The following is a 19,509-nucleotide window of genomic DNA, read 5'->3' on the forward strand; positions in this document are numbered from 1 at the left end:
GGAAATCATAAACAAAGACATTGGGTACCTCCAGACACTGGATCCTACCCAATTCAGCTTTGTTAAGGGCAGATCTTGCCTCTTGAACCTGGTCAACTTCTTTGAAACAGTTACCAAAGCCATAGATGAAGGGAAGGTAGTCCACACAGCCTACCTGGACCTCGCAAAAGCCTTTGACACAATACCCCACTTGGGCATCATAAATAAGCTCACCAGCTTAAATATCAACCACTATGTCACAAGATGGGTTGCAAACTGACTCAGGGATAGAACCCACATGGTCAGAATAGCAGGTGCCATGTCAGATTCTAAACCAGTTACAAGTGGCATCCCACAAGGCTCAGTCCTGGGACCTCTCTTATTCGGTATATATTTCTCAGAGGTACAGGCTAACACGGGTGGACTATGATTGACCAAGTTCACAGATGACTGCAAACTGGGTGCCATAATCAACTCTCCGGCTGACACAAGCATCCTCCAAAAGGGTCTCACAGAGATGGATAACTGGTGTCAGAGCCATGACCTAAAGCTAAATGCCAAAAAGTGCATAGTCATCCCCTTTGGGAAAAACAAAGTGCCTACAAATTACCACATAGGCGGTAATCCATTAAGTACGGAAGAAGTAATTAGGGACTTGGGGACCCAAGTAGATAGCAATTTCTCCTTTGACAATCACGTTGCCAAAGTGGTTAGAAAGACCTTTTATATAGCCCACCTTATCATGAAAGGATTCACATCTAGATCAAAAGAGGTCATTGTGCCCTTCTACTCATCACTTAGGCCCATAATTGAATACAATGCCCCATTTGGGATGTACTTTACCCGACACCTGCAGCAACTGGAAAGACCCCAAAAGTACCTCACCAAAAGGATCAAGGGACTCAAACAGATGCCCTATGCAGCTCGGCTAAAGAAACTCCAGCTCTACTCAGTTGCATACCCTTTACTCATCACTTATCAGGCCCATAATTGAATACAATGCCCCATTTGGGATGTACTTTACCCGACACCTGCAGCAACTGGAAAGACCCCAAAAGTACCTCACCAAGAGGATCAAGGGACTCAAACAGATGCCCGGCTAAAATAACTCCAGCTGTACTCAGTTGCATACCGCCTATTCAGAGGCGATCTGTGTCTGATGTATAAAGCCATGTCCAACCCAGAAATAATGGACATGCTTCACCTCAGGAAATCCAAATCCCTTAGAGCTACACGCTCCAGAGACTTGAACCTCAGCACAGAAATAAATAGGACATGCTGGAGGGATAGATTCATATCCCAGAGACTCCCCTGCCCCTCACTCTGGAACAAATTCCCAATCCATGTTAGGCAGAGCCCCCTCACTGACCCGCTTCAAGAGAAATCTTGACGAGTGGATGGGAGATCGTAAGTTTACCCCTGGGATCTCTTCTGTGTCCCTGCTTGACAGAGGTACAGTAAACTAACTTTAAAAGGGCTACCTTCTGTGACCTACTATACAGAGGCACAGTCAACTAATCTAAAAGGGTGGCGAAAGCCAAACACACTCTGGCTAGGCTTATAAATGCCCTAAGACAGATAGCCTAGTATCAACCTATGAACCTATGAACCTATAACTATCAAAACTGCTACCAAACTGTACTCCTTCAAAATCTCTATAAAAGAATACATCAACAAAGCTTGTATTTGATCCTGTATGAGCCCAGGCTGAGGTATTCTTATATCCCCACCACTAACTTACCCTACCCTCTCTTCCTCTATACATACTCAGCTAAGGTTAAACTTATACCTTTTCCATATCTATTCCTACTATCCCTTCTATCACACCTTACCCTCCTCTACTCATACTGTCCTACTCCTTCACCAATATAATCTGTTACTATATTTCACAACCTCTAGAATATTAATAATCATTATGATAATCAACTATTATGTAAATAATGCAGCATTTTCCTGTTATCAGGCTTTCGATATAATTTATGCTTGAACACTATGACTTTATTATGCCTGTTGAGTGTTTATTCTGACAAAGTAGTGTGTAGTTTTTCTAATTTTGTGTTTGAATGTTATGATTTTATTGTCTGTTAAGTTCTCATTCTGACAAAATAATGTGTTATTTTCATATTTGTGCTTGAATGTTATGACTTTATTATGTTTGTCTAGTGTCTCATTCTGTTAACAATATGTACCTGGAGCTTTTCTCCCTGGGCCTCCACTGAAAATGGGTACCTCATGATCCAGTTGGACTTTCCCGGTAAACAACTGCCAAATAAATAAATATATTACTGCAAACCCATAGTTAACAGTCTGACCATGTCCAAATGAAAGGCAAAAACATGTCTAGTTCATCTGACATCTTTTGCTATTGCACAGACCGGTGTCAACCTCCACCCCCTACTCAAAGTTGAGGTGTGCGCACACACACACACACACACACACACACACACACACACACACACACACACACACACACACACACACACACACACACACACAGAAATAATAACTACAAAAAGATCTTATGCAGTTTGAAACTGGCAAGCTGCTTGCTACAAATGTAACAACCAGACAAGCAAGCTTGTCACAGTTAAAGGAAAACTCCACTTCTCCAACTGTTGGAACTCAACTCTTAGGATGCTTTTCTCCCTACAATATTGTTCCAGTATTGTTTAGGTATCAGAAACCTGCTTATACTTTATAAGACTGTCATTTCCTTACCTTGGAATCAAAGGAAGGAAAAGACCATTCATTTTTTAAGATTAATTTCTCACATAATTCACAGAGGAATTTGTCTACACCTGAATGATGTAACGCAGACAGAGGGATCTTTAGTCAGGTACTACTGATAATCTTATATGGGTCCTGCTGATATCAGGAGCAAAGCAGCTTCTGTAAAAAGATAGAGGGTAGAACACTAACTTCACACCACTTAACAAACAGTATAATCCTCTGTGACTTTATTCAGCTTATAAATACCCCTACCAGATATAGCATAACTAGCATCCAGCACTCAACCCTGGGCTGGATACTATTCTTGTACACTTTTAACTTTACTACCTAAGGCACACTCCCTGACTCCTTAAGTGACTGCCTACTAGCCTATAATTACAGGACTATCACTCAACTCACAAAGAAGCACAAGTTCAAAACTGTATGCAACCTAAAAAAATTCAGCAAAGAGGTATTTAATGAATCTCTAAAAGCTATAGACTCATCAATCCTAAAAAGACTTCCCTTTAATGATGCAGTTGAACATTTCAACAGCACCTTCCTAAGCATACTTAACTCCCTAGCCCCTCAGCTAACAAAAATAATAAAAATTAACCATGTCCTATGGCTCACCAAATCATGTAAAATTCTAATGAAAGACAGGGACAAAGCATGGACTGCCTAGCTAAAGAATAAAAATGACATAACTCTTCAGTTATACTGACAATTCCACTATGAAACAAAAAGGCAAATATTTCATGATAAAAATCATACTATTCCTACATTCAAGATAACCACAAAAACAGCACTAAGAAATTCTGGCCCTCTGTAACCTCACTACTCAGCCCAGGAAATAAAAATAATCCCAATCCATGTCCCACTATATCACCTCTTCAAACAGCCACCAAATTCCACAATACTTTAAAGAGTCCATATCCAACCTAAAAATAAACCCAACTCATCCACCCAATTCACTTCTTCTACTAATACCCCCAATACTAACCTCTACACACCCCACTCATAGCACCTGCAACCAACCCCTCATTCATAACAAAAAATCCAAGCCATCCCCATCTTACTTTTCAGCCCATCTCTTTATCTCAAATAAAACAACTACTACAAAAACTGAAACTTTGCTCAACCTCAGCAGACAATGTCCCACTAGAATACTTAAAGCTCTCTGCAGAGGCAACAACATTCTCTGTTAGCATCTCAATTAGCAGACCAATAGCTGAATCATATGCCCCTAACCTATCAAAAAGATCATACATTATCCCTTTACATAAGGGAGGCAACTCCACTGACATCACAAACTTTCATCCTATTACAATCTTGTCCCATCCTCTCTAAGATTCTAGAAAAATGTGTGCACCTACAACTTCTTCACCATCTTACACACAACAACATACTTTCCCACACTCAATATGGCTTTAGACCTGCACAGTACCTCAACAGCCTTATTACCTTTTATGGACTCTGTCGACAAAGCCTGTGATACTGGGTATACTAGTATATGCAGTATTTCTATATTTTTCAGAAGCATTTGACATGGCATTTCACCCCTAACTCCTTCAAGAACTTTCCAGCATTGGTCTATCCTCCTCCTCACTTCAGTGGTTTTCTAGCTACCTAGCTTACGGGCAGTAAGTAATAAAATGGTAGGGCTCTGTCTCCCAATATCACATCACCCCCCAAGGGGTACCTCAAGGATCCACCCTTGGCCCATTACTATTTAATGTATTCATCAATAACTTACATACAGCCTCCTGTGAAGACACTCTAATCCAATATACAGATGATGCCACTATCAGCTGCATATCAGACTCATTAACTCACCTATAACATGGCACTCCAATGCTAAACTCCTACTAAAGCCAAAAAAAACAAATCTCCTTGTCTTCACCCACAAGCTCCATAGCTCCAACAAAACAAACCTCAAGATCTTTTCAGCCAACAATACTGAAATTTAATTGCTTCAGCATACCAGACTATTAGGTGTCACAAGTGACAATAATCTCAGATTTGACCTGAACATACAAAGCAGTATAAAGAAATACACCAAAAACTAGGTATGCTATACAGAAATAAAAACTTCCTCATAGCAGTTACTAAAATTATCCTTGCAAAAACCTACCTATTGCCCTCACTGTTATATGTGTCCCCAATTCTGACTAACTTACAGACCTCCCTAAGAATAAAAAAAAAAACTAGAAAGCTGCTATAACAAAATTACCAAATTTGCCATAAACACATCCCCTGCAACTCATCACTGTAAAGCCCTACATTCCCTTGATGGCTTGAACTCCCCCTTCACCTCCAATACTTACAACTTACTACTGTCTACAAACATCACCCACAACCCACTAGCTTGGCCTGCCCTTAGCTCATTAACCAACTTTTATATCCCAAAATAACATCACAGATCTGAAGACAAACATCTCCTCAAAACATATAAACCTATCAAAACCCCAGGCTTAATCCTTTACTCCTGTTCTGTGGCAAAAAATATAGAACTCCCTTCCTTTAACTATAAAAACTGCTACCAACCTGTACTCCTTCAAAATCTCTATAAAAGAATACTTCAACAAAGCTTGTATTTGATCCTGTATGAGCCCAGGCTGAGGTACTCTTATATCCCCACCACTAACTTACCCTACCCTCTCTTCCTCTATACATACTCAGCTGAGGTTAAACTTATACCTTTTCCACATCTATTCCTAATATCCCTTCTATCACACCCTACCCTCCTCTACTCATACTATCCTATGCCTTCACCAATATAATCTGTTACTATATTTCATGACCTCTAGAATATTAATAATCATTATGATAATCATCTATTATGTAAATAATACAGCATCTTCCTATTATCAGGCTTTCCATATAATTTATGCTTGATCACTATGACTTTATTATGTCTGTTGAGTTTTTATTCTACAAAGTAATGTGTAATTTTTCCAATTTTGTGTTGGAATGTCATGATTTTATTGTCTGTTAAGTTCTCATTCTGAGAAAATAATGTGTTATTTTCATATTTGTGCTTGAATGTTATGACTTTATTATGTTTGGCTTGTGTTTCATTCTGTTAACAATATGTACCTGGAGCTTTTCTCCTTGGGCCTCCACTGAAAATGGGTACCTCATGATCCAGTTGGACTTTCCTGGTAAACAACTGCCAAATAAATAAATACATTACTGCAAACCCATAGTTAACAGTCTGACCATGTCTAAATGAAAGGCAAAAACATATCTAGTTCATCTGACATCTTGTGCCATTGCACAGACTGGTGTCAGTCTCCACCCTCTACTCAAATTTGAGGTGTGCAAACACACACACACACACACACACACACACACACACACACACACGTGCGCGCGCACTACAAAAAGATCTTATGCAGTTTGCAACTGGCAAGCTGCTTGCTACAAATATAACAACCAGACAAGCAAGCTTGTCACAGTTAAAGGAAAACTCCACTTCTCCAGCTGTTGAACTCAATTCTTAGGATGCTTTTCTCCCTACAATATTGTTCCAGTATTGTTTAGGTATCAGAAACCTGCTTGTACGTTATAAGACTGTCATTTCCTTACCTTGGAATCAAAGGAAGGGAAAGACCATTCATTTTTTAAGTTTAACTTCTCACATAATTCACAGAGGAATTTGTTTACACCTGAATGATATAACACAGACAGATGAATCTTTAGTCAGGTACTACTGATAATCTTATATGGGCCCTGCTGATGTCAGGAGCTCAGCAGCTGCTGTAAAAAAGATAGAGGGTAGAACACTAACTTCACACCACTTAACAAACAGTATAAACCTCTGTGACTTTACTCAGCTTATAAATACTCCTACCAGATATAGCAAAAATAGCATCCAGCACTCCACCCTGGACTGGATACTATTCTTGTACCCTTTTAACTTTACTACCTCAGGCACACTCCCTGACTCCTTAAGTGACTGCCTATTAGCCTATAATTACAGGACTATCACTCAACTCACAAAGCAACACAAGTTCAAAACTGTATGCAACCTACAAAAATTCAGCAAAGAGGTATTTAATGAATCTCTAAAAGCTATAGACTGGTCAATCCTAAAAAAAACTTCCCTTTAATGATGCAGTCGAACATTTCAACAGCACCATCCTAAGAATACTTAACTCCCTAGCCCCTCAGCTAACAAAAATAATAAAAATTAACCATGTCCTATGGCTCACCAAATCATGTAAAATTCTAATGAAAAACAGGGACAATGCATGGACTGCCTACCTAAAGAATAAAAATGACATAACTCTTCAGTTATGCAGACAATTCCACTATGAAACAAAAAGGCAAATGTTTCATGATAAAAATCATACTATTCCTTGATTCAAGATAACCACAAAAACAACACTAAGAAATTCTGGCCCTCTGTAACATCACTACTCAGCCCAGGAAATAAAACGAATCCCAATCCATGTCCCACTATACCACCTCTTCAAACAGCCACCAAATTCCAGAATACTTTATGGAGTCCATATCCAACCTAAAAATAAACCCAACTCATCCACCACAATTCACTTCTTCTACTAATACCCCTAATACTAACCTCTACACACCCCACACATAGCACACACAACCAACCCCTCTCTCATTACAAAAAATCCAAACCATCCCCATCTTACTTTTCAGCCCATCTTTTTATCTCAAATAAAACAACTCCTACAAAAACTGAAACTTTGCTCAACCTCAGCAGACAATGTCTCACCAGAATACCTAAAGCTTGCTGCAGAGGCAACATCAATCTCTGTTAGCATCTCAATTAACAGATCAATAGCTGCATCATATGTCCCTAACCTATCAAAAAGATCATACATTATCACTTTACATAAGGGAGGCAACTCCACTGACATCACAAACTTTTATCCTATTACAATCTTGTCCCCTGCTCTCTAAGATTCTAGAAAAATGTGTGCACCTACAACTTCTTCACCATCTTACACACAACAGTCTGCTTTCCCACACTCAATATGGCTTTAGTCTTGCACACAGTACTTCAACAGCCTTATTAACTTTTATGGACTCTGTCGACAAAGCCCATGATACTGGGTATACTAGTATCTGCAGTATTTCTATATTTTTCAGAAGCATTTGACATGGCATTTCACCCCAAACTCCTTCAAGAACTTTCCAGCACTAGTCTATCCTCCTCCTCACTTCAGTGGTTTTCTAACTACCTAGCTGATGGGCAGCAAGCAGTAAAATGGTAGGGCTCTGTCTCCCAATATCACATCACCCCCCCCCCCCAAGGTGTACCTCACGGATTCATCCTTGGCCCTTTACTATTTAATGTCATCAACAACTTACATACAGCCTCCTGTGAAGATACTCTCATCAAATATACAGATGATGCCACTATCAGCTGTATATCAGACTCATTAACTTACCTACAACATGGCTCTCTAATGCTGAACTCCAACTTAACCACAAAAAAAAAATCTCCTTAACTTCACCCACAAGCTCCATAGCTCCAACAAAATAAACTTCAAGATCTTTTCAGCCAACAATACTGAAATTGAATTGCTTCAGCATACCAGACTACTAGGTGTAACAAGTGACGATAATCTCAAATTTGACCTAAACATACAAAGCAGTATAAAGAAATACACCAAAAACTAGGTATGCTATACAGAAATAAAAACTTCCTCACAGCAGTTACTAAAATTATCCTGGCCAAAACCTACCTTTTGCCCTCACTGTTATATGGGTCACCAATTCTAACTAACTTACAGACCTCACTAAGAATAAAAAAAAACTAGAAAGCTGCAATAACAAAATTACCAAATTTGCCATAAACACAACCCCATGCAACTCATCACTGTAAAGCCCTACATTCCCTAAGATGGCTTGAACTCCCTCTCCACCTCCAATACTTACACCTTACTACTGCCTACAAACATCACCCACAACCCACTAACTTGCCCTGCCCTTAGCTCATTAACCAACTTTTATATCCCAAGTAAACATCACAGATCTGAAGGCAAACATCTCCTCACAACTTATAAACCTATCAAAACCCCAGGCTTAAGCCTTTACTCCTGTTCTGTGGCAAAAAATATAGAACTCCCTTCCTTTAACTATAAAAACTGCTACCAACCTGTACTCCTTCAAAATCTCTATAAAAGAATACTTCAACAAAGCTTGTATTTGATCCTGTATGAGCCCAGGCTGAGGTACTCTTATATCCCCACCACTAACTTACCCTACCCTCTCTTCCTCTATACATACTCAGCTGAGGTTAAACTTATACCTTTCCCACATCTATTCCTACTATCCCTTCTATCACACCTTAACCTCCTCTACTCATGCTATCCTATGCCTTCACCAATATAATCTGTTACTATATTTCATGACCTCTAGAATATTAATAATCATTATGATAATCATCTATTATGTAAATAATGCAGCATCTTCCTATTATCAGGCTTTCCATATAATTTATGCTTGATCACTATGACTTTATTATGTCTGTTGAGTTTTTATTCTGACAAAGTAATGTGTAGTTTTTCCAATTTTGTGTTTGAATGTTATGATTTTATTGTCTGTTAAGTTCTCATTCTGACAAAATAATGTGTTATTTTCATATTTGTGCTTGAATGTTATGACTTTATTATGTTAGTCTAGTGTTTCATTCTGTTAACAATATGTACCTGGAGCTTTTCTCCTTGGGCCTCCACTGAAAATGGGTACCTCATGATCCAGTTGGACTTTCCCGGTAAACAACTGCCAAATAAATAAATAAATACATTACTGCAAACCCATAGTTAACAGTCTGACCATCTCTAAATGAAAGGCAAAAACATATCTAGTTCATCTGACATCTTGTGCTATTGCGCAGACTGGTGTCAACCTCCACCCCCTACTCAAAGTTGTTCGGACACACACACACACACACACACACACACACACACACACACACACACACACACACTCGCACATACAGAAATAATAACTACAAAAAGATCTTATGCAGTTTGAAACTGGCAAGCTGCTTGCTACAAATGTAACAACCAGGCAAGCAAGCTTGTCACAGTTAAAGGAAAACTCCACTTCTCCAACTGTTGAACTCAACTCTCAGGATGCTTTTCTCCCTACAATATTGTTCCAGTATTGTTTAGGTATCAGAAACCTGTTTGTACTTTATAAGACTGTCATTTCCTTACCTTGGAATCAAAGGAAGGGAAAGACCATTCATTTTTTAAGCTTAACTTCTCACATAATTCACAGAGGAATTTGTCTACACCTGAATGATATAACACAGACAGTAGAATCTTCAGTCAGGTACTACTGATAATCTTATACGGGTCCTGCTGATATCAGGAGCTCAGCAGCTGCTGTAAAAAAGATAGAGAAGTGTGAAACTGTTTCCACTGTCTTTATTGCAGATTGGAAGATAACTTGCACTAATTCACAGCTGCTTCCAATGTAGCCATGCCTTTTATAGCAAAACAGAGCAAATAGATTGTCAATGGTTCAAAGGCAGTTGTCACCTCTTTTGACAAATTTATATAAGCAGCATCACAGTATTGAAATGCTACGCTTTAAAGTTTAACTAGTTGTTGTTTATACTACATTATACTACTTTATATTTTAAGATAACATAAATATAGTATCAAGAAGTCTATGACATTTAGAGAAAAGTCAGAAAGTATTTTTTCTTGTAATTTTTATAAAAAATTTTTATAAAATAATTTAGAAAAAATTATAAAATATTCATACATTTACCAGTTTCATGTACTCCTACCACAATAAGACAAAACTGGTGAAATCAGGACTTCTCTGCAAGCAGTGAGACAGGTGGCAACCCTATCAACTAGGTGCAATGATGAATAGGATGCCTAGTGGTGCTGAGAGCTCTTGCCCGAGTTCATACAGGATACAGCCAGGGATGTTTTTGGGTCCCATGGAGGCTGTATTTTTTGCCTTTATTAATGCCCTCTCAAAATCAAAAAATACCCAGCAAGGGACACAACAACATCCCTAGCTGTGTCCTACATGAACACGGGCAAGAGCTCTCAGCACCACTAGGCACCCTATTCAAGCAAAGCACCGGCTTCATCCCAGCAGAATTTAGGACAGCCACTGTCATCCCTCTGCACAGAGGTGGAGCATCCACTGACCCCGGCAATTATAGGCCCATCAACCTAACTAGCCTTATCTGCAAGACCATGGAATGCATTATTATGGACCTTATAAACAAGGACATTGGCAACCTCCAAATGTTTTATCCCACACAGTCTGGTTTTGTTAAAGGAAGATCATGCCTGTTAAACTTGGTCACCTTCTTCAAAGCAGTCACCAAAGCCATGGATGAGGGGAAGACAGTGCACACCACCTACCTTGACCTAGCCAAAGCCTTCAACACTATTCCCCACTCAGGCATAATAGATAAACTCTCCCAGTTAGGCATCAACCCATATGTTACCAGACTGGTAGATAACTGTCTCACTGATAGCATCCACTCAGTCAAACTAGGGGAAGCCACATCTAGTAGTAGACCCATAACAAGTGGTGTACCCAAAGGATCGGTCATGGGGTTTCTATTGTTTGGGATATACTTTTCTGAGGTGCAAGCCAAAACCAGTGGTATCTGGCTGAGCAGGTTTGCAGATGACTGCAAGCTGGGCACTGACATAAATTCCGCTAGTGATGTGAACATCCTCCAAGAGGGCCTTAACCAAACTAATTGGTGCCAGAAGCATGGCCTCAAACTGAATGCCAAGAAATGCATCATTATCCCCTTTGGGGAAAATGGTGTCCCCACTAATTATCACATTAATAACAAAGTACTAAGCACACAATCAGTCATGAAGGACTTGGGCGCCCAGGTTGATAGCAACCTGACTTTTGACCACCATGTTCCCTCCATTGTATGGAAGGTTTTCTACATGGCCCACCTCATAAGTAAGGGTATTTCATCCAGGAACAAGGAGGTCATAACATCCCTGTACTCTTCCCTTATCAGACCCATTATCGAGTACAATGCCCCCTTCAGCATGTACCTTGCCAAGCACATGCAGCAGTTGGAGAGACCACAGAGGTTTCTGACCAGTAAAATCCAGGGTCTCAAACACCTATCCTGTACTGATAGTCTAAAAGCTCTGTCCCTATACTCAGCCTCATACAGACTGCTCAGAGGTGACCTGTGTCTGGCATACAAGGCCATCTCAGACTCAGCCTTGATGAAGTTACTGCATATCCGTAAGTCAAACTCCACTTGCACAACCTGCATGCAAGGTCTCAACCTGGTCTGTGACATTAATAGAACTTGCTGGCAGGATAGATTTATGTCCCAGTGCCTCCCCCATCTGTGGAATAGACTTCCTCTCCATGTTAAGCAGAGTACCTCACTAGCCCCCTTTAAGAGGAACCTGGATGACAGGATGGGAAACAGGAAATATAACCCTGTGATCCCACCTGTATCCCTGCTGGACAGGGAAAACAGGTGGTGACTTTGTGGGAACATGGGTGAAATTCTTGGCTAGGCTTATAAGGGCCTCTGGGCCAATAATCTAGTATCATCCTATGAACCTATGAACCTATGCTTATGAGAAGGTATTTTGTGCTTTCTTGTGACATTGTTCCAGAGGATGATGCATATTTGTGCACAGATCCTTGGGCAAGTGGAGTGCATGAGCATTTTCTGGTCAGCAAACAAAATGTAGCAATTGAAGGCAACCATGATATATAGCTGAATTAGTTCAGCTTACATGTGCTCATTCATTAAAACTTTAGGAAAAGGAAAACTGAAGTACTTTAACAAGCTATCTATATAAGTAAATGAATGAATGAAAATAAAAATCTTTCCAATGCTGGCACTGGGGAACAGAATTATTTTCAAATCATTTCTTTTATAGTAGAATACATCACTTATACATGATACTGCAAGCATCCCTCAGAGCAGTGATAGTTCTGACACATAAGGAAAAAGTTTGGGGGTAGCATTTCTAACAGAGCTGGGTCAGACATGGCTTTGTAAGTCAAGCAGAGATTGCCTCTAAGTAGGCGATATGAGACAGAGAAGAGTTGGAGTTTTTTAAGTCTGTCCATATAGGACAAATGTTTAAGACCTAGGATCCTCTTTGTGAGGTACTTTTGCAGCCTCTCCAGTTGTTGCAGGTGTTTAGTGAAGTACATGCCAAATGGGGCATTGTACTCATTGACTGACCTAATGAGGGAAGAGTAGAGGGAGACAATGACCTCTTTCGTCCTGGATGCAAAACCCTTAGTAATGAGATGTGCCACATAGAAGGACTTTCTGACCACAGTGGCAATGTGGTGGTCAAAGGAGAAGTTGCTGTCAACCTGTGTTCCCAGATCTCTTGTAACACCTTCTGTGTTCAGTGGACTACCATCGATGTGGTTATTAATGGGAACTGAATTTTTCCCAAAGGGGATGATGACAAATTTTTTGGCATTGAGTTTAAGGCCATGGTTCTGACACTAGTTATTGGTCTCATGAGACCTTTCTATAGGCTGTCAACATTACTTGGGGAGTTAATAATAGCTCCCAACTTGCAATCATCTGCAAACTTGTCAGCCAGAGTCCCTTTGTGTTGGCCTGGACTTCAGAGAAGTAGATACCAAACAGGAGAGGACCAAGGACCGAACTCTGTGGGACTCCACTCATGACTGGTTGGCAGTCTGACTTGAAGTCAGATACTTTTACACTGTGGGTTCTACCCATGAGCCAGTTTGCAACCCACCTATTGATATAGGGGGTTGATGCCTAGCTTAGTGAGTTTTTCTATGATTCTTGAGTGGGGAATAGTATCAAAGGCCTTTGCCAGATTAAGGTAGGCTGTATGAACCATATTGCCTTCATCCACAGCTCTGGTGACTGACTCAAAGAAGTTGTCCAAGTTGAGCAGGCATGATCTACCCTTCACAAAACCAAACTGTGTGGGATCCAGAATTTCAAGATTCCCTATATCCTTGTTTATTAGGTCCATGATGATGATGATGCATTCCATAGCTTTGCATAACAGACTTGTCAGGCTAATGGGGTGATAGTTCCCAGGGTCTGTAGTCACCCCTCCTTTGTGGAGAAGGATGACTGTAGCAGTGCACCATTCAGTAGGGACAAAGCCTAAGGTGAGGCTGTGATTGAACAGAGCACACGGGCGAGGTGCTAGTTCACTCTGTAGTTCATGTAGAACACAGCCAGGGATATTGTAAGGTCCCATAGCAGCTGTATTCTTGGCCTTGGACAGTGCTGTTTTAACCTGTACAACAGTAATACTGGGTGCCTGGCAATCTACTGGTATTTTGACTGATCCTTTGGGGGGGGGTAAATTTGGCAGTGAATCTGTCAGCCAGTATATTGTCAATATCTGTTGGCTTGTTATAGGAGGTGCCATTGTGCAGTAGCTCAAAGCAAATCTGGGTATTGCCGTAGAGATTCTTTACATAACTATAGTAGGCCTTGTGGTTGTTTGCTATCTGCTGCAATTCTGTTTTCATAGCTAGCTTTAGAGGATTTGATGAGGGATCTCAACATTTTGTTGAGGCTGATAAGGGAGTTTTTTCCAGCCTTGGGACTTCACCTTATTCCGCATCATTTTCCCCCTTCTGTTGTAGAGTTTGCTTATGGCAGGGACCACCAGATTGACTTCCTTTTTTTGGAGAAGAGCGTCTTGATTCTATTGGGTATGGTGAGATCCATGCATTTGTGTACATGTTCATACAGTACATTGGTGTATAAGTTGGCAGTCATGCAACTATTCTCCATTTGCATGGATGCCGTGAAGTTAGCCACCTCTGTTTTTAGGACCCCAAAGTTAGCTTTGGAGAAGTTTTTCATTGTGGTTACCTTTGCGGGGGATGGGGGGTGGGATGTGGATTTCCAAGGTGATTAGTTTGTGGTTGGATCTAACCAGGGAGGAGTTGACTATTGTTGTAGAGCAACAGTCGCCAATGTTAGTAATGACCAGGTCAAGGATACGAGCTGGTCCAGGGCATTGGAATTAATGAATTCCAGGAAATGTTGGGCAAGTGTATTGGTACATGAGTAGTTTTCCCAGTTAATGGAAGGGTAGTTGAAGTCGTCCAGTATGAGAGTGTTAGGTTGGACCCTAATATTCTCCAGGGTGCTTAGGAATGTGGAGTGTGAGTTTTGGGACATGGTTGGGAACCTATACCAAGCTGCAACCTGAATTGCTGTCTTACCCAATGTTACCCAAAACACCTGAAGTATCTCAGATGCATTATGTTGGGCTACCAGTCTGGAGGCGTGCACATCCTTTATGAATATGGAAACACCATCACCTTTGGAGTTTTGGTCCATGTTCTGGGGCCGAAAGGTGTGGAATGAGTTATAGCCTGGTAGTGCAGGGGTGCTTTCTGGTGCCGTGAACCAGATCTCTGTTATGGCACAAATGTCAGTATTCTTTTATGAATATGGAAACACCATCGCCTTTGGAGCTTTGGTCCAAGTTCTGGGGCCAAAAGGTGTAGAATGAGTTATAGCCTGGTAGTGCAGGGGTGCTTTCTGCTGCCTTGAACCAGGTCTCTGTTATGGCACAAATGTTAGTGTTCTCCATTTTAAGGAGTGCTTCGAGCTAGTACATTTTGAGATTTAGGCTTCTAGTGTTTAGCAGCATGACCTTTAGATTGCATTTGTTTGTAGCTGTTACGGTGGTAATTTGGTCTTTGGAACACCACCTAAAAAAGGCACTGTAGGGGTGGCAAGAGCCTTGGCCAGTATCCAGAAGCCCAGGGGTGACAGATGCAGGCCATCTCTGGCAAAGCATTGAGGTCTATCAATCATGTCATCCCGGCACACAGATACTGGATCCCCTTAGAATGACACCAGAAACTTAGCCAGTTGTTGAAATCAATCATTTTCTGCTTGTATTGTGGTGACATTCTGTGTGATGGTAGGATGCTGCTCAGGACTAGGGTCATACCCACCTGGGCTACATAATCCGAGAGCTCCTCCATGTCTCTTTTCATGTAGTCCAGGGAGGTACATCTCAGGTCATTCACACCCAGATGTACAATGACAGAGTCATATTTGTACCTGTTGTTGAGGGACCTGAGTGCGTGCATTATGTGGCAGATCCTGGTGCCTGACAGACAGCTGACTGTTACTTTCTCCTTATTCATCCTAGTGAAGGGGACATCAGTGTGCCTCACTATCAAGTCACCTATGACCAGTGTGTTGAGCATGCTGTTTTGCCTTAGGGGCTTTGGTTGAGTGGTACACTGTTTAGGAGTTATGTGTCTCATGATTAGTGTTGTGGTGGTGGAGTGCATTTTTGCCTTGGAGGTCTCTGCTGTTTGGGTAGATTTTTATTAACAGCCTCCACGAAGGTGGGTGTGTGGTTTGAGTTTTTATGTAAAGGCAGTGCTGGTGTGTGTTTTGGAAGGCTATGTGTTCCATGTGGTGTGCTACAAATGTTGACCTTCTCCTCTTGACCAGATATTTCGGTCTTGGCTGGAGAGTGCGTAGCTTCCAATTTGGATATATAAGTGCATCTCTCGCAAGTCTGAGTGCTGGGAGGTAAGTGGAGAGGGTTGTCAGTGTACATGAGGCAGTTGCTACATTGCCTCAGGATGCCCAAGTTCACCAGGTTAATAGGAGAAAGCACAGGGAACTGACCTTTAGACATGCCTGGAAGGGTGGGCATTAATAATAAGTACTGGAGCTGTTTCCTTGTAGAACGTTTAGTGCTGGTAGCACTTTTGTGTGCTACAATAATTGCTGCAAGAAGTCTGGTAAAGTGCTAGACTAATAAGCTAGTAAAAGTGCAGGAGAGGCGTGAGCTAACAGATCTAAGGGAAAAATTGAAAAGCAGACTTTGGCACCACTCAAAAGCTTACAAACAGTCCTGGATACAGCAAATCTGTATCTGGACTAGACTAGTTACAAGAAAGGAGGGAAGCAAATGCAAATGTGGGGTTTTAAACCAGAAAGTTGAAAGAGATGGAAAAACTGCCCAAACGGCCAATAAACTACAATTTCTGGGCCAGAAACCACTCCTCTTGTGGTAGAAAGACTACTCAATGCTTACCACTCTCACTGGTAAGCTAGAAGGCTTTCCTCCAACACAGAAAGGCTTTGGGGGCTCAGAAGCTTACATACAGTCCTGGATACAGCAAATCTGTATCTGGACTAGACTAGTTACAGGAAAGGTGAGAAACAAGCTCAAACGCAGGCTTTTAAACCAGAAGTTGAAAGAGATGGAAAAACTGCCCAAACGGCCAATAAACTACAATTTCTGGGCCAGAAACCACTCCTCTTGTGGTAGATAGGCTACCTAGTGCTTACCACTCCCACTCAACTTACCTTGACTTTGCCAAGGCCATTGACACAATCCTCCACTCGGACATCATCAAAAAGCCAACACAACTTGACATAAATCCCTATCTCATCAGTTGTGGGGCCAACTGGCTCACTGACAGGACCCTCAAGATCAAAATAGGTGCCTTCATCTCTGATAGCAGACCTCTCACTAGTGGAGTTCACCAGGGATCTGTCCTAGGACCCCTACTGTTTGGTATCTACTTCTCAGAAGTCTGGGCAAAGACAAAAGGTCTGTGGCTGGCTGACCAAGTTTGCAGATGACTGTAAGTTGGGTGCTGTCATTGACTCCCTAAATTATGTTAACATACTGCAAAAGGGTCTCACAGCAACTAATGACTGGTGCCAAAGTCTTGGCCTCAAGCTAAATACAAAAAAAGTATCATCATACCATTTGGCAAAAACATGACCCCTACAGATTACTACATCATCGGCAACCCCCTATACACACAACCTGTGGTAAGACACCTGGGTACTCAGGTTGATAACAATCTTACATTTGACCATCATATAGTGGCAGTGGTCAGAAAAGCCTTTTATTTGGGTCATCTCATAATTAAAGGGATTGCATCCAGAAAAAAAGGAGGTTATTACTTCTCTATACTCCACCCTCATTAGGCCAATAATTAAGTATAATGCCCCATTTGGTATGTACCTCTCCAAACATCTGCACCAACTGGAAAGGCAACAGAAAATCTTCACAAAGAGAATCCATGGCCTCCAAAACCTGTCCTAAGTGGATAGGCTCAAATCACTATCACTGTACTCGGTATTGTACAGATTGCTCAGAGGTGGTCTGTGTCTCACCTACAAGGCAATCTCGGACCCTGCCCTTCTAAAGATGCTCCATATCCATAAGTCTAACTCCTAGTGCATTACCCACTTGAAAGGCCTGAATCTAATATGTGACATCAACAAAACCTGCTGGAGAGACAGGTTTGTCTCCCAGAGGCTGCCCTGTCTCTGGAATAGACTTCCCATACATGTCAAACAGAGTACCTCCCTGACCCTCTTCAAGCGCAACCTTGATGAGTGGATGGGAAACCAGAAATTTGTCCCAGGAGTTCCACCTGTGTCCCTCATTGACAGGGGTGACGTGTTGACTGAGGTTTCGATTTGGGGATAAACTCTTGGCTAGGCTTGTAAGGGCGCCAGGGCCATTAGCCAAGTAACCACCTTTTGATCCTATGATCCTATACCAAAAGGGGCATTGCACTCAATATTGGCCTGGTGAGGGAAGAGTACAGGGAGGTTATAACTTCTTTTTTTTGGAGGCAATGCCTTTACTTATGAGATGAGCAATACAGAATGCCCTTCTTATCTCTGTGGAGACATAGTTATCAAAGGTAAGGTTGTTGTCAACCTGTGTGCCCAGGTCTCTCACCACTGAGTCTGTGCTTAGGGTGGGGTGTTTCTATTGATGTGGTAGTTAGCTGGAACATCTCTCTTACTGAAAGGGATGAGAATACATTTTCTTGCATTGAGTATAAGGCCATAACTTTGGCACCAATCATTTGTTTGCATAAGACCCACTTGTGGGATGTTGACATAATTTATCAATTCTATGACTGCTCCCAGTTTGCAGTCATCAGGAAACTTTGTCAGCCACAGACCTTTAATGTACATCAGGACTGATCCCTGTGGAACACCACTGGTTACAGGTTGCTGTTGGAGGTGGATTTCCCCTATTTTGACTGTATCGGTTCTATCAGTGAGCGAGTTAGTGACCCACCTAATGATATAAGGGTTGATACCTAGCTGGGTGAGTTTGTCAATAATGTCTGAATGGGGGATAATGTCAGAAGCCTTGGCCAAGTTCAGGTAGGATGTATGCACAGTTTTCCCCTCGTCCAGGGCTTTGGAGACTGTCTTGAAGAAGTCTACGAGGTTTAGCAGGCATGATCTCCCTTTGACAAATCCAAACTGAGTAGGGTCAAGTGTTTGTAGATCACTTATATCTTTGTTGATAAGGTCCATGATAATTAGCTCCATAGCCTTGCAGATAAGGCTAGTCAGGCTAATATGTCTATAGTTCCTGGGGTCATTGGGAGCACCACCTTTGTGCAAGGGGATAATGGTGACCATTTTCATTCAGCTGAGATGAAGCCAGTGTTTCGACTATGACTGAAAAGAGTACCCAAATGGTGTTGCTAATTCTTGTTGGAGCCCAGGCAAGATGCAGGCTGGGATGTTATCAGGTCCCATAGATGCTGTGTTTTTGGCCTTAGAGAAGGCATTTATGACCTGCGCTCTAGAGATACAAGGTGTGGGACAGGTGGAAGGAATGTCATGGGGTTTTTGTGGTTGGGACAGGGGAATGAAGTTTTCAAAGAACCTCTTGGGTAACAGGTTTGTTATGTCCATACGCTCAGTGTATGTGGTATCATTAACTACTAGTTCGGTGCAAATCTGGGTCTTACCTTTTAGGCTATGGATGTAACTAAAGAATGTGTTATAACTGTTATTAGTTGAGGACT

Source organism: Protopterus annectens, chromosome 1.part2 (assembly GCF_019279795.1).
Source record: "Protopterus annectens isolate FY-2018-M chromosome 1.part2, PAN1.0, whole genome shotgun sequence".
Taxonomy (NCBI): Eukaryota; Metazoa; Chordata; order Ceratodontiformes; family Protopteridae; genus Protopterus; species Protopterus annectens.